This window comes from Macrotis lagotis, chromosome 6 (assembly GCF_037893015.1).
Source record: "Macrotis lagotis isolate mMagLag1 chromosome 6, bilby.v1.9.chrom.fasta, whole genome shotgun sequence".
In the NCBI taxonomy this organism is placed as follows: Eukaryota; Metazoa; Chordata; class Mammalia; order Peramelemorphia; family Peramelidae; genus Macrotis; species Macrotis lagotis.
Window position 1 is genome coordinate 31,269,677 of NC_133663.1, and position 13,413 is coordinate 31,283,089.

The window sequence follows — 13,413 nt, forward strand, 5'->3', positions numbered from 1 at the left end:
TATATGCAAAAGGTTGACTTTTTGAGAGTAGGGTCTTCTTCCTTTTGTCTTGTGTCACTAGTAACTGGCATAGTTCCTTATATACAGAAAGTTCTTAATGGATGCTTACCGAATGAATGAATAAATAAATACCTGTTTTTAACATGTAATCAAGGTACAAACAACACAAAGAATACTAATTTTCTGGGAAATCTTACCCAGGTTCAACATACTGATAGAGTGTAACATCGACCCCTCTAAAATAATGTAATCTTCTAGAATAGTTTTTCCAAATTTAAATTTAGATTTTTTAAAAAATAATAATTTTTTTAAAAGCCTGGTAAATTTGGACCCTAACAGCAACATGGGAGTGATAATCAAGCTTAATGGACTTGCTCATTCCATTAGTGCAACAATCAGGCACAATTTTGGGTATCTGCAATAAAGAATACCATCTGTATCCAGAGAAAGAATTGTGGAGTTTGAACAAAAGCAAAGACTATTACCTTTAATTTAAAAAAAAACCCATTATCTTATTATGTAATTTTGCTATCTCTTATACTTTATTTTTCTTCCTTAAGAATATGATTTCTCTCTCATCACATTCAACTTAGATCAATGTTTACCATGGAAAACAATGTAAAGATCAACAGACTGCCTTCTGTGGGGGGTGGGGGGAGGGAAGCAAGAATAGGGGGAAAATTGTAAAATTCAAAATAAATAAAATCTTTCTAAAAGTAAAAAAACAGTGTGGTAAATTTGGAAAGAAAATGTAAGGGAACATTGAAATCAGCAAAAAGGTAAACAAGTAGGTCCTATCCAAAAATATTTTAAAGCAGTTGGAAGTTAGCACTCCTCTTTAGTCCCTGGAACCATCTTAGATCTTGGGACTTATTTTGCCAGAATCCAGGTTTCTCCAGTCCTTCTCTATACCATAACAGAGCCTGGCTGACCCTCCTCTCAACTTTCTTAAATCTTGACTTCCCCTATTTAAATGTAAATCACTTGAAGGCAGAGATCATTTTATTTGCTAGTATTTGTATTTTTATTCCAAATGCTTAGTACATAGCAAGTATTCAATAAATATTCTATTTATCTGACCAGTTAGTTAGTTCCAGCTGGCAAGAAGGGCCATGGGTCCATTTCACCAAGAGACAGTTCTGATTCCCACTGCCCTCCATGGAATTGCATTAACTGAGACATTTACTATTTTTCTATTGTTTGAAACTCCTTGCTATTCTGCTTAAATGAAAGATAGTGAAGGGAGGAGGTAGAAGAAGAGGAATAAGAGAGTGGGATTATGGAGAGAAGACAAGGGGAAGAAGAGAAGGAGAAAGAGAAGAGGAAATCTGGATTATAAAGGAAGGAGGAAGAGGGGAGGAGAAGAAAAGGGGGGAAGGAGGAGGAAAGGGGGAGCAGTTCAGGTCCAAGCAAAGTACCTAAGATGGTCTCTGGTCCCTGGTGCTCCATCCTCTATGGGTATCAATGTGCTCTGCTGGTGTCTGAGCACTTTGGTGTTCTTTATGTTGCCTCAAAGTCTCTTGTCTCTCTGGAGAGGATTGAAGTCATACCTGAGGCCTGCAAAAGTATAGTTCTGTGTAGGTGGAGCCTATAATAAATGTGATCAGCAAATGCTTTAATATCTATTGGGCCAAAGAAGACCTTTTTGATTAGGATATGACCCCAGAACATCCCAGAGCATGACATTGGATATGAATTAGCATGGAAAAATAGAAAGAAGAAAAATAATAGCAGACAAAAATGAAAGTGTTTGGTGGCAGTGGAACCCCCTTATACTTTTCATTGAAAAGTAGGGTAAGGATGTGGCTAGGCGGCACAGTGGATAGAGCACCGGCCCTGGAGTCAGGAGTACCTGAGTTCAAATCTGGCCTCAGACACTTAATAATTACCTAGCTGTGTGACCTTGGGCAAGCCACTTAACTCCATTGCCTTGCAAAAACAAACACAAACAAACCAAAAAGAACAGAAAAGTAGGGTAAGAATCAGAGCCAGCACCATAGAATGAATAGAACTTGTCCCCAGAATTCTGGAAGCTAGGCAGTGGGCCACATTTCTTACACCAAAGGCCCTTCTTCAGCAATCCCCAAACACACTGAACCTGTAATTCCCTTTTTAGTCCCAATAGATCCATGATGCCAGGAAACACAGTCCTACTGCCCAAGGCTTCATAAGAGTAGCATCCTCTCCTGAGTCCACTTTCCCCTCACTCTCAGTAATGAACAGATCCCACCCCTTGTCCCAATATAACTGCATCCATGGTCATATTGTCCTCGCTACTACCTCCATTTTCTCCCCACCCTTCCAACACACACACACACGCACACACACACACACACACACACACACACACACACACACACACACACACACACACACACACACACACACACACACTCAACTTTTTGCTCCGAGTGGAAAAAAATATCTGGTTATAGTAAGAATGAGTGAACCAACTAAAATAAAAGAGATTGAAAATAAATTAGAAAGAATTTCCTTGATCATACAGATTATGAGACCCTGGAATAAATACATTGCCAGGGGTAGATTGGCGCTCTTTTGTTAGTTTCTTTAAAAATGGAAATGAATAGATAATCATCTTTCTGGTTTAAATCCAAATGTAGTTCAGCTTAGAGGCAGAAGAATAACCCTTTAGTTCATGTACTCTATTGCTTCTTCTTCTCACATTGACTTTGCAAAAATGATGGGATTTTTTCCCTAACACAAACAAGACAAGCCACCTTGTATTTCAAGCATCAGTAGAGCTGAGTCAATTTGCTCATAGTATTACATAAAGTTGGTTTATGTACCTCCTACTCTCTTCTCTTCTATCTCAGTAATTGTTCTTTCATGGAATAGCCCACCTCCTTTGTTTTTACATAGACTGGTTCTTGTATCAGGAATGTTATCCCTCCTCCTTTATCTTGGAATTCCTAGTTCTCAAGACCTAGTCCAAGGCTAACCTTACCAGAGGCCTTTCCTGATTCCCTCAGGTGTATTGGTGTCCACTTTATGGATCCCACATTTGGAGAATGGGTCTTCAGTCATCATTCCATAGAGTGTATCTGGTGCCAAGTCTATACTCTGGACATTTTAAGTGAGTCATGTGCCCTAGAAGCCGATGGGTCTCCATTGTATCTCTCTATACATATATACTAGAGGGTTTGTATCAAAGAGAATTCACCACTAAGCAGTCAGTGATTTTCTCAGAAGACTTAAAGAAAGAGACAACATCTACCATTTTGCTCTATTTTTTTCTCTTTTCCTACATATGTGACTAGTGATTCCTATAGATCTCCACTGAAGAGTTCTCTCTCTCTCAATAGAGATTTTCCATACCTGGTAACATGGATGTTTATGTTCATCTGAGATTGCATCTCAAAGCCACAGTGACTTTTTCCAGGTTGTATTTCCTTCTCTGGGCACAGGTAACCAAACAGAAACTCTGAGATCTGAACTTTTTAAGTTCAAGAGTTTAGGACTTCTATGTGTTAAATATGTATCAATAAACGTTTATGAATTTTTGAGTTTTTAAGCTTATCTTTTGTGGCAAAAGAAGTAAATAGTTTCCCCTATAACTGATCTAAATTATGACTTCAAATAGTGAGTACTTTTCTAAAAGAGATTTGTCCATTTCTTTAGGGGGGAAATCAGTATGTATAGGGTGTTTAGGGAAAACTAGAACCTTTTGGAGTGGGGCTTGCTGAGATCTTTTTTAGGATTGTTCACCCACCTTTGATGACCACCTGTCACCCAACTCTTGCCTGTGGCTCTTAATAAAAGTAGCATGGGAAATGATTTACCCTGGTAAACTGTCTAAAATTTGGGCCAAACCTGGTTGAAGGTGTAGTCAATAAGCTTCAAACTCATTGGTGATTTGGCAGATGTCTACCCCAAGCATGAGATGACTTCCCCTGATGAAACGCGTGGATGAGAACAATTTGTTCCAACAGCCGGAAGGCAGCAGAAGCAAGTGAAGTGGAGCATTTAGAGTTTGGCAAGACATCAGCAATGCCAAGGCCATTCATTGTATCCTATGTTATCGCCAATTGTCTTGACTTTCCTCCTCCTACTGGACTTCAGTGACTCTGGAAGAAAAGGTGAGGTGATGACTTTGTGCAGTTCTGCCTCACTTAAATCCACCTCATGCACATGGCAAGACATCTCTCACATGATGCCAACGGTCCTCTTTGAAAATGAAAGACAGACAACAACAATAAGGAGGGGATCTAGACATGAGCCAAATTTGAGATTGTCCCCAGTTTTGTAGTTTTGTGGCAAAATAAGAGCATAACAAGTCAAAAACAATGAGGGAAAAGCCTGCAATTTCTTTTTTGGAAATAAGGATCCCTAGGAATGAACCTAATCTGCATGAGTTCACAATTAGAATCCCCTAGTGGAGAGGATGTCCCCATAGATTTTTATTCATAGTATTTATTTCTCTGAGTATGCATTTATAAACATATGGTATTTCTTTATGTTTCTATGTGCTTGGTTCATACACATAGTTACAAACACACGCAAAATAGCTAATGCAGTATGCTTTATGATTTACAAAGCCTTGTACATATTTTATCTAATTTTATTCCCAAAACATACCTGTAAAGTAGGTGCTATCCCCCATTGTATAGATGAGCCAACTGAGACAGAGGTTAAGTGATTTGCTAGGACTGATAGGAATTCAGATTTTCTTTACCCTAGATTCAGTTTTCTTCCTCACTGTGCTATCTCGCTGCCCATATATTATATTGTATGTGTATATATGAGGTATTTACTGATCTGTAAACAACCCTTGAATTACTTTTTTTGTGTACAGATTGTTCCATCATAAGAGAATGGAAGCTCCTTGAGGGTAGAGACTATTTTAGTGTTTTGTTTTGTAACCCAACCCAATTGCTGACACACAACAGGCACTGAATTAGTTCTTGTCATTTTGGATTGAACTGAATTACCAATTATTCTAGAAGAATATTTTTCTATAAAATTAATTTTTAATTATTATATTTAAAAATCCATTTTCTCTCCTTCCCCTCCAAAAAAATTGGAAAAATAATCTTGTAATAGTTAAGCAAAACAAATTATCTCACTGGTCATGTCCATAAATACATCTCATTCTCTAACTCGAATCCCTCCCCTTCTCATCAGGAGGTGAGCAGCATATTTCATCAAGAATTCTTTAAAGGGGCAGCTAGGTGATGCAGTGACTAAAGCACCAGTCCAGGAGTCAGGAGGAAAAGAGTTTAAAAGTGGCCTCAGACACTTTATATTTACCAGCTATGTGACCTTGGGCAAGTCACTTAACCTTATTGCCTCACAAAAACAACAACAAAAATGAATCCTCTAGAATCCTGGTTGGTCATTAAGACGATTAGACTTCTTAAATCTTTCAAAATTGGTTCATCTTCACAGTGTTATTGTTATTATATAAATTGCTGTGTCATTTCATTCTGCACCAGTTCCTACACATCTGCCTCAGTTTCTCTGATACTGTCTTCCCCTTTGTCATTTCTTAGGACACAACAGGAGGTCATTATTCTCAGAGACCATAATTGACTCAGCTTCCTAATCAATGGGCAACAGAGAAGAATCTTAATAGAAACCATATCCATAGCTATCATTTTTGGAGTAAAGATACAGTAACAAGAAGATTGCAGTGCAGGGACACTTAGTTACTGGAAAAATATGGTCAGCTAATTCTCCTCACACTCAAGGGACTAGATTGTCTTAGCAGATCTGGAAACAATAGGGTTGCATTTAAACCTGGGCATAGATGCAGCCTTGAGAAGCATCTATAGGTTGTTCCTTGTACAGGGTGGCCATGGCTACAGGGCCAGCGGATGCAAAGCCATCAGCAATCTAAAGAGTCTGGCACCACCTAACGGACAGTCAGTTAAATGACAGACAATGCCACAGTAGGAAACAGATGTGGTTTGCATTGTACACGTGTGTCCTATGATTACATTGTTTGCGTGTGTGAACATGCATTTGTGTGCTTGCATGTATGTGTGCCTGTGTGTGTTCATGATCCAACTACTATGAATTTCATAGACTAGGGTAGATGAAGGTACCAATTTTGATCTTCTCAAAAACCTTTAGAGTTCTCTGCGGTCCCCATTCCAGCTTGGAATCTCCTCATTTTCATTAAATCTCCTCCTTATCTTATTATAGGTAAAGTCACTCCTATTTTACTTCTCTATTGAAAATAGTGATACTTTATTATAGAATGATGTGCCAAGTAAGGAAGGCTCTCCTCATTCAAGCAAAGCTAAAACTCAGATCAATACTTTTCTCTAGGCAGGGTGAGAAAGTAGATGGGCTCTTGGCTTCAAGTCCTGATTCTAACAATGACTAGTTCAATTAAAAAAGCTAACAAAAAATAGGCTGCTAAATGGAGCATAGATGGAGTGTATAGAGCACTGGCCCTGAAATCCAGAGGACCTAAGTTCAAGTTTGGCTTCAGATACTTAATACTTACTTATCTGGGTGACCTTGGGCAAGTCACTTAACCCTATTGCTTTGCAAAAACCCAAACCAACCAAACCAAAATATTGTATTTCTCTTTAACATTCATCTGGATGCTTCAACCCATACTCATTGACTACAAGTGTACCAAGGATCCCTTTCATCTTGAAACTACTTCTTACCCAGAGTAGGGTGTTTGGGGTTAGTCACCATTATGCAACTAGTGCCTTTTCTATTAATAGACCAAGCAAAAAATATATCATAAAGTAAACATTTTAATTAGGACAGAATAGCAAATTACAAGGGAAAATCAAGTGAACAGAGGTGGTTTCACTTTTTGATCAGTGTACCCCAAGTATCTAACATAGATAGTATTTGATTAATGCTTATTGGTTATGTGACCATAGACAAGGCACCTAATTTTCCTTGCTCTCAGATCTAACATTTGTAAAATGGCTAATAATCTCTTAGAGTCGTTCTCTGCTAAGGTACCTCTGGTGCCTCTTTGTGATCTTAGTACTTAGTCTTCCTTACTCTTAGAATTACTGATTGCCTTCAAAGCCCAGTTTTCATGCCACCTCCTACAGAAAATCTATCCTGATCCCTCTAGTTACTATTCTTTTCCTCCCCAAATAATTACATATACACTTACCAGGTTACATGCCATATAATGCATCTTCCCCCTCCTTCTTCCAACTTCCCATTAGAACAGTTCATCATGAGAACAAGGGCTATTTTATTTTATTTTTTATCCTGTACACTTTATATGTAAACATACATACATAATACATGAATGCATCCATGCATGCATACATGCATATGCACACTCAGAGAGAAGAATAGGAATAGAGACTACACCTGTGACATTATGGATTGAGAAAACTCCCAGATAAGAACACTTCCTCTACCACTGCAGGTTAGAACTTTCTTGGAAATTTATAGCTTTGATGAGTTGCTGGGGGTGGGGGAGGGAGCCACTAAAAGATTAAGTGAATTGTATATAAGGTCACACATTTTGTTTGAACCCAAGACAGGTGAGGTCTCTTTCTTATTATCCTATGCCAGTTCTCTTGCATCTAGTAGGTCCTTTAAAATTAATAATTGGATTAGATTGGAGGGCTATGCCAGCTGAATATGAATTCTGACAGGTTCAAGTACAGACCTACAATTATTCTGAGAACCAGTCTGGTCCAGTTGAAAGAGAGAGGTTCATTGCCAGCTCACTGCAGAGTGATGAATTTTTCAACCACAGCAACTTTCAAAGTTAAATCCTTCCTTGTAAAGAGGTTGAAGTAAACATCTACATTAAAAATCTGAAGCATAAATGAGATGTACAGTGTTTTATAAACCTTAATATTCCCCACCCAAATCACCTTCTTTCTTAACTTCCCCATTGTTGCCAGTGCTCTGGCATCCTTCCAATTTCCCAGTTATAAAACCAGTATGTGGTCATTCTTGATGCTCTTTTAGCCTTCATTTTTATCTGTTTAGTCTGTTACTATATCCTATCATTCCTTCCTTTGAAATATCTTACAAATCCACTCCCTTGTCACTCTATTCCAGTTGCTAAGTTAATAGTAACTCTATGTCCATGGGCACACCTCCTCATATCTTTGACCTTCAGCTAACTCTGTCTATGTCGCTGTGAAGGGGAGAGAAATCACAAAGAAATCACAATCACAATGATACACAAAAGAACTAGGGAGATAGGATCTAGCTAAAATAAAGTTACTGTTCTGGGAGAGTTCATGTCCCAGTTTACACACAGATAAGATGAAGGTTTAAACTATACAATGATCCTATGAAGCTTAAACTGCCTTCCATTCTGCCCCAAGAACAAACAAAAAAAAGTATTCAAATGTTCACACTCATCAGATCCCATAAATGATGAACTCAGTTCTGGATTCCATTGTTTAAATTTCCATTTAGTGCCTAAGAATATTGATAAACTGACCAGTGTTCAGAGAGATCATCATATATAGAGAAAGAAACAGACACATTTAAGGCACACAGTAAATGTGGACAATGCTTATTTCCAATGTGTTGGGCTCTGAATTGCATGCAGAGAGATTTAAAAATGTGATACTGTGACAAATTATATTTTAAAGGTGAAAGCAGCTAAATTTGAGTGGCCATTTTTTTCCATTTTTGGAAGCAATTAGCTACAGCTGACTAATTTTCTATGTTCTTAGCTCAATATTAAAAAAAATATTGTATTCTTCTTTAAAATCCAGCTTTAGTCCTTGACAACAAGTATAACACAAACTCCTTTCATCTCTGAAACCACTTTTTAGGTAGTGTAGGGTGTTTGAAGTTAATCACAATTATGCATCCATCTCTCAAGCTCTCATCTAGTGCCTTTTCTATCAATAGACTAAGCAGTAAGTCAGATAGTAAAAACGTTTAATTAGAGTAGATTAACAAGGTAAATTATAGGGGAAAATCAAGGAGTAAAATCATTCTCTGCCCCATCTCCTTACACAAAGAGGTAGTATCTCTCATTGACTCACTGGTCTTTGGGAGAGAAAATGCTCACTTATCTAATGCTCCTAGAGTTATACAGTTGGTGAAACAGTTTTTATAGCTCTGTCTCACTACTATCACTGCTATTCTCCCTGACCTCCATATCTTGCCTCAATTTCAGAATGAGCAATTCACCCTATCTGATTTCATCTAGTTCTAAAATGCCAAGGTTCAATGGATTCATTTATTGAGCAATGAAATGATATTGTACATGTAGTATATTCATGGCAAAACATAAACTCCTTGAGGGAATGATGTATTTTTTATCTTTGTATACTCAGCCCCTGGCATGAGTTTTATACTTCAAAGGTGCTCAATAAATTTTATTAAAATTAAATGAAAGGGAGGGCTGGATCAAAATGGCAGAAAACAAACAGGCACCCAGCAAACTCTCTCAACTTTCCTCTCTAAAACAATTTAAAAATAACTCCTGTAACATTTTAAAAGTGAAATATATATATATATATATATATATATATATATATATATATATATATATATATATATAGTTATAGTTTCTGGGTAATTTAATCATTTTCTTAATAAAACAATCATATTTATTAATAAAAAGAAGATACTGACACTCTCTAATTCCAAAGACCCCTCATGGTGATGGGCTCAGAGTTTATATGCTCTTCAAAGAGTAGGTTTTCTTTAGGGTGGCAATCAATTCTGATTGGTTAACAATATGAAAATGTATATTACAATGAGAGTTGGCTCATTCTAATGAAGGTCTTGGGGAAATGTGACTTGGATCACCCAATTCTTAATCAAAGAGACATTAATTTCCCTATCACTTGTCTGAAAAAAGGAAGAATCCACATTTTCCCAGACCTCTCTGAATAAATACAATAAATAGTAACCCCTCCATTAGCCCCAATTAAGAATTTATTATATTGATAAAGTCTTTGAGAAAGATTTCCCACACTGGTTGAGGAAATAGAAAAGAAGAAAACCCATAATCCTAATTCAATAATTATTAATATCAGAGAAATAATCATTTCTTTCACTCCTCAAATTAAATTTTGGAGTGACAGAGCCATCAAAAGGTCAGAGTGAGACATTTTTCCTGCCTAAGACAAGTTAGAAGCTTGGCAAGAAAGGTCTGCGACCCCAGGGTGGGAGCCAGCCATCAGCAGTGGGACTTGGAGGCAACTTCAAGACTGGAGAAGGACAGCAGCAGCTTCAGCAACTCTCAACCCAAAGACAGTAAGGGGGTCAGACAGCAAGTCAGAAAGAAATTTCAGGGGAGGCTTTGCTGGCACTGGCTGCTAGTTCTGTTGTCTATGTGAAGGTCTGGGTCACAACTCCAGAGTAGAGATGAATACTTGTGGTCAGTCCCAGGGAACCAAGGGCTCTGGTCACACTTACAAAGCAAAGAGAAACTCTCGTGCTTGCGGACCTGATCACAGGTCCAGGGCCAAGAGGAACATTTGTGCTTATGGCTACAAGAGAGGATCATCCTTCCTGAGTAAAGACCGGAGTACAGACCAGGAGAGCAATGACCACACCTCTCCCAAGGTCACACTGCCTTGGAAGCATCCAAAACTTGTAGACTACCAGATCCAACTCTGAAAATAACAGTGTGAAAAAACCTAAAACTTGTCCCAACGCCTCTCCTCCCCAGCCTAACTTTAGCAGAAAGTTCAAAGTCGAGAAGTAGGCTAGGAAAATGATCAAACAACAAGAAAAAAAAAGAACTTCACCATAAAACTCAACTACAGAGGCAGGGAAGAGACCAAGATATAAAGTCAAAAGAAAAAATGTGAAAAATAGTTACAAGCAAAGCCTCAAAGAGAAATACTTATTGGATCCAATCCTATCAAAATTTGTAGAATAGTTTTTAAAGAAGCTACAAGTAGTAGAGGAACAATTAGGAAGAGAAATGAGAGTGAGGCAAACAAAATTATGAAAAGAGAATTAACAGCTTGGTAAAAGAGGCACACGCCAAAACATACTGAACAAGACAATACTTTAAAAAACAGAATTGACCTAATGGCAGTGAAATAGTGAACTGATCCAAAAATTCTAGAGAACAATTTGGAACTGTGCCCAAAGGACTATAAAACTGCAAAATTCTTTGTCCCAGAAATATCACAACTAGGTCTGTATCCCAAAGAGATCAAATGAAAAGGAAAAGAACAATCTATACAAAAATATTTATAGTAGCTTAGTGTTTGTAGTGGCAAAGAACTGGAAACTGAAGGGATGCTCATCAATTGGGGAATGTTTGAACAAGCTGAGGCATATGATTATAATGAAATACTATTGTCCTGTAATAAATGACAAAGGGGGGATGGTTTCCAAAAACAATATGGCAAGATGTGTATGAATTGATGCAAAATGAAATGAGAACCAGGAGATCATTGTGCACAGTAACAACAATGTTGGAATGATAATCAACTGTGAGAGACTTGGCTACTCTGATACAATGGTCCAAGACAATTTCAAAGGATTTATGAAGAATAAAATGCTATGCTAATTCTAGAGAGAAAACTGATGATCTATCTCTTAGTGCAGAAAGGACAATTTTCTCCCTTTTTCAGCTGTATTTTTGTTATATGGCTAATATGGAAATGTTTTGCATGATTTCACATTTATGGCTGATATCATTTTGTTTGCCTTCTCAGCAGGTAGGAAAAGGGTTAGAAGGGAGGAAATAGGGAGGGAGAGAAATGGAGCTCAATTTAAAAGGGAAAAATAATAATAGATAATATTTTTTAAAAAATCAAAAGAAAGACTGAATCTGTCTTTCGGTTGTTGGTGCGTTGGAGCTAATTTTTAAAAGTATATACCTGAATGGAATCAGAATTATTATTTCAGCTGGTAAAGTCAAGAAGAATCCAACCTTACAACAACCTTGATGGACTAAATGTATTTCTAAGTAAGCCATCAGAAACTGACCCAAATTTTTATCTAGTATAATTTGTATTATTTGGAACCCATGGAACTTTTGATGAAAGGAAAATTCCAGAGCAAACACTGGATGTATAAAACAGAGGAAGAAGCCTGGTGTGAAGGAAATGTTGTCAAAACACATTATTTGGAACACCTAAGTACTGATCCCCATCATCAGGAATGACCTAAAAGTTTGTTGAATTAGCAAAAGAATTAGCAAAAAAGTGCTCAGTTTGATGAACAAAGAGTTCATACAGGAAAAAAAAAATCTACCCATCATGATTAAATAAAATGTAGTCCAGGTGTTGAAAAAGGAGAGAGGTTAAAGGTTTGATTAGAATATTTAATTTAGTTATTTTTAGTTCTTTCATCTCTTGGAACTCTAGAATCAGACAGCTTTTGCACTAGAGAGGACTAGGATAGAAGCAGAGCCCTGGATACACGGGTTCTCTAGACTGGGTAAGATGGTGACGGACTCCACTCATCTACTTCTGCTGACTCAATACCCATTTTCAACTGCCAATGGGCAGCTAGAGAGTGCAGTGGGTAGAGCACTAGCCCTGAAGTCAGGAGGACCTGTCAAATCTGGTCTCAAAAACCTACTAGCTGACTTGGGCAAGTCACTTCACCCCGATTACCTCACATCCAGGGCTATCTGCAGTTGTCCTGATTCATATCTGGCCACAGGATTCAGATGTCTCTAGAGGAAAAAGCGTGGCTGGTGACTTAGCATAGCCACCCCCTCATTCAAATTAAATTCATGTGCTTGACATGGCATCACCTTCCTGGATGCCCAAAATGAAGGACAAACATTATCATTATTATTAATTCTTGCCAATTCTTCTTTCACAATAACGCTGAGACCTATGCTCTTTCCTCTGCTCACTCAGACAGCTACTCTTCTAACTCTGTCTTGAACCCTTCAGGTCTAAGGGCAATGATGATGATGGTGATGATGCTTATGATTGTCCTTCATTTTTGAAGAAGACCATGACATAATGAAGTGATGCCTTGACAAGTAGGTCAATTGAATTTGAGTGAGGGAGTGCTGTGTTAAGTCACCAGTCTCATTTTCTCCTCCAGAGTCAACTGAGTTGGCCAGATGTGAATCAGGATGACTGGAGATGGCTCTGGATACAAAGCAATCAGGGTCAAATGACTTGTCCAAGGTCACACAGCTAGTAAGTGTCAAAAGTCTGAGACCAGATTTAAATTCAGATCCTTCTGACTCCAGGACTGGTGCTCTCTCCATTGCATCTAGCCACTCCATGTACAAAGAAATAAGTGGACTGACTGAATGACACAAAGCAATACGGAACCAAACTTGTTTTTATTTGCAGTCCTAAGGGTAAATTTCACATGTTGAATTTATTAAGAATCTGGACATGCTAGGGCACAAAGCAAACATGCAAAGCTCATATATCATGTGCAGGAGGTGCTTCCCAAACCTTAGGGGGCACATATAAATGCCAGCTGTTGTTATTTATTATTATTATTATTATTATTATTATTGAGGTGCCTGACTTTGCCGAT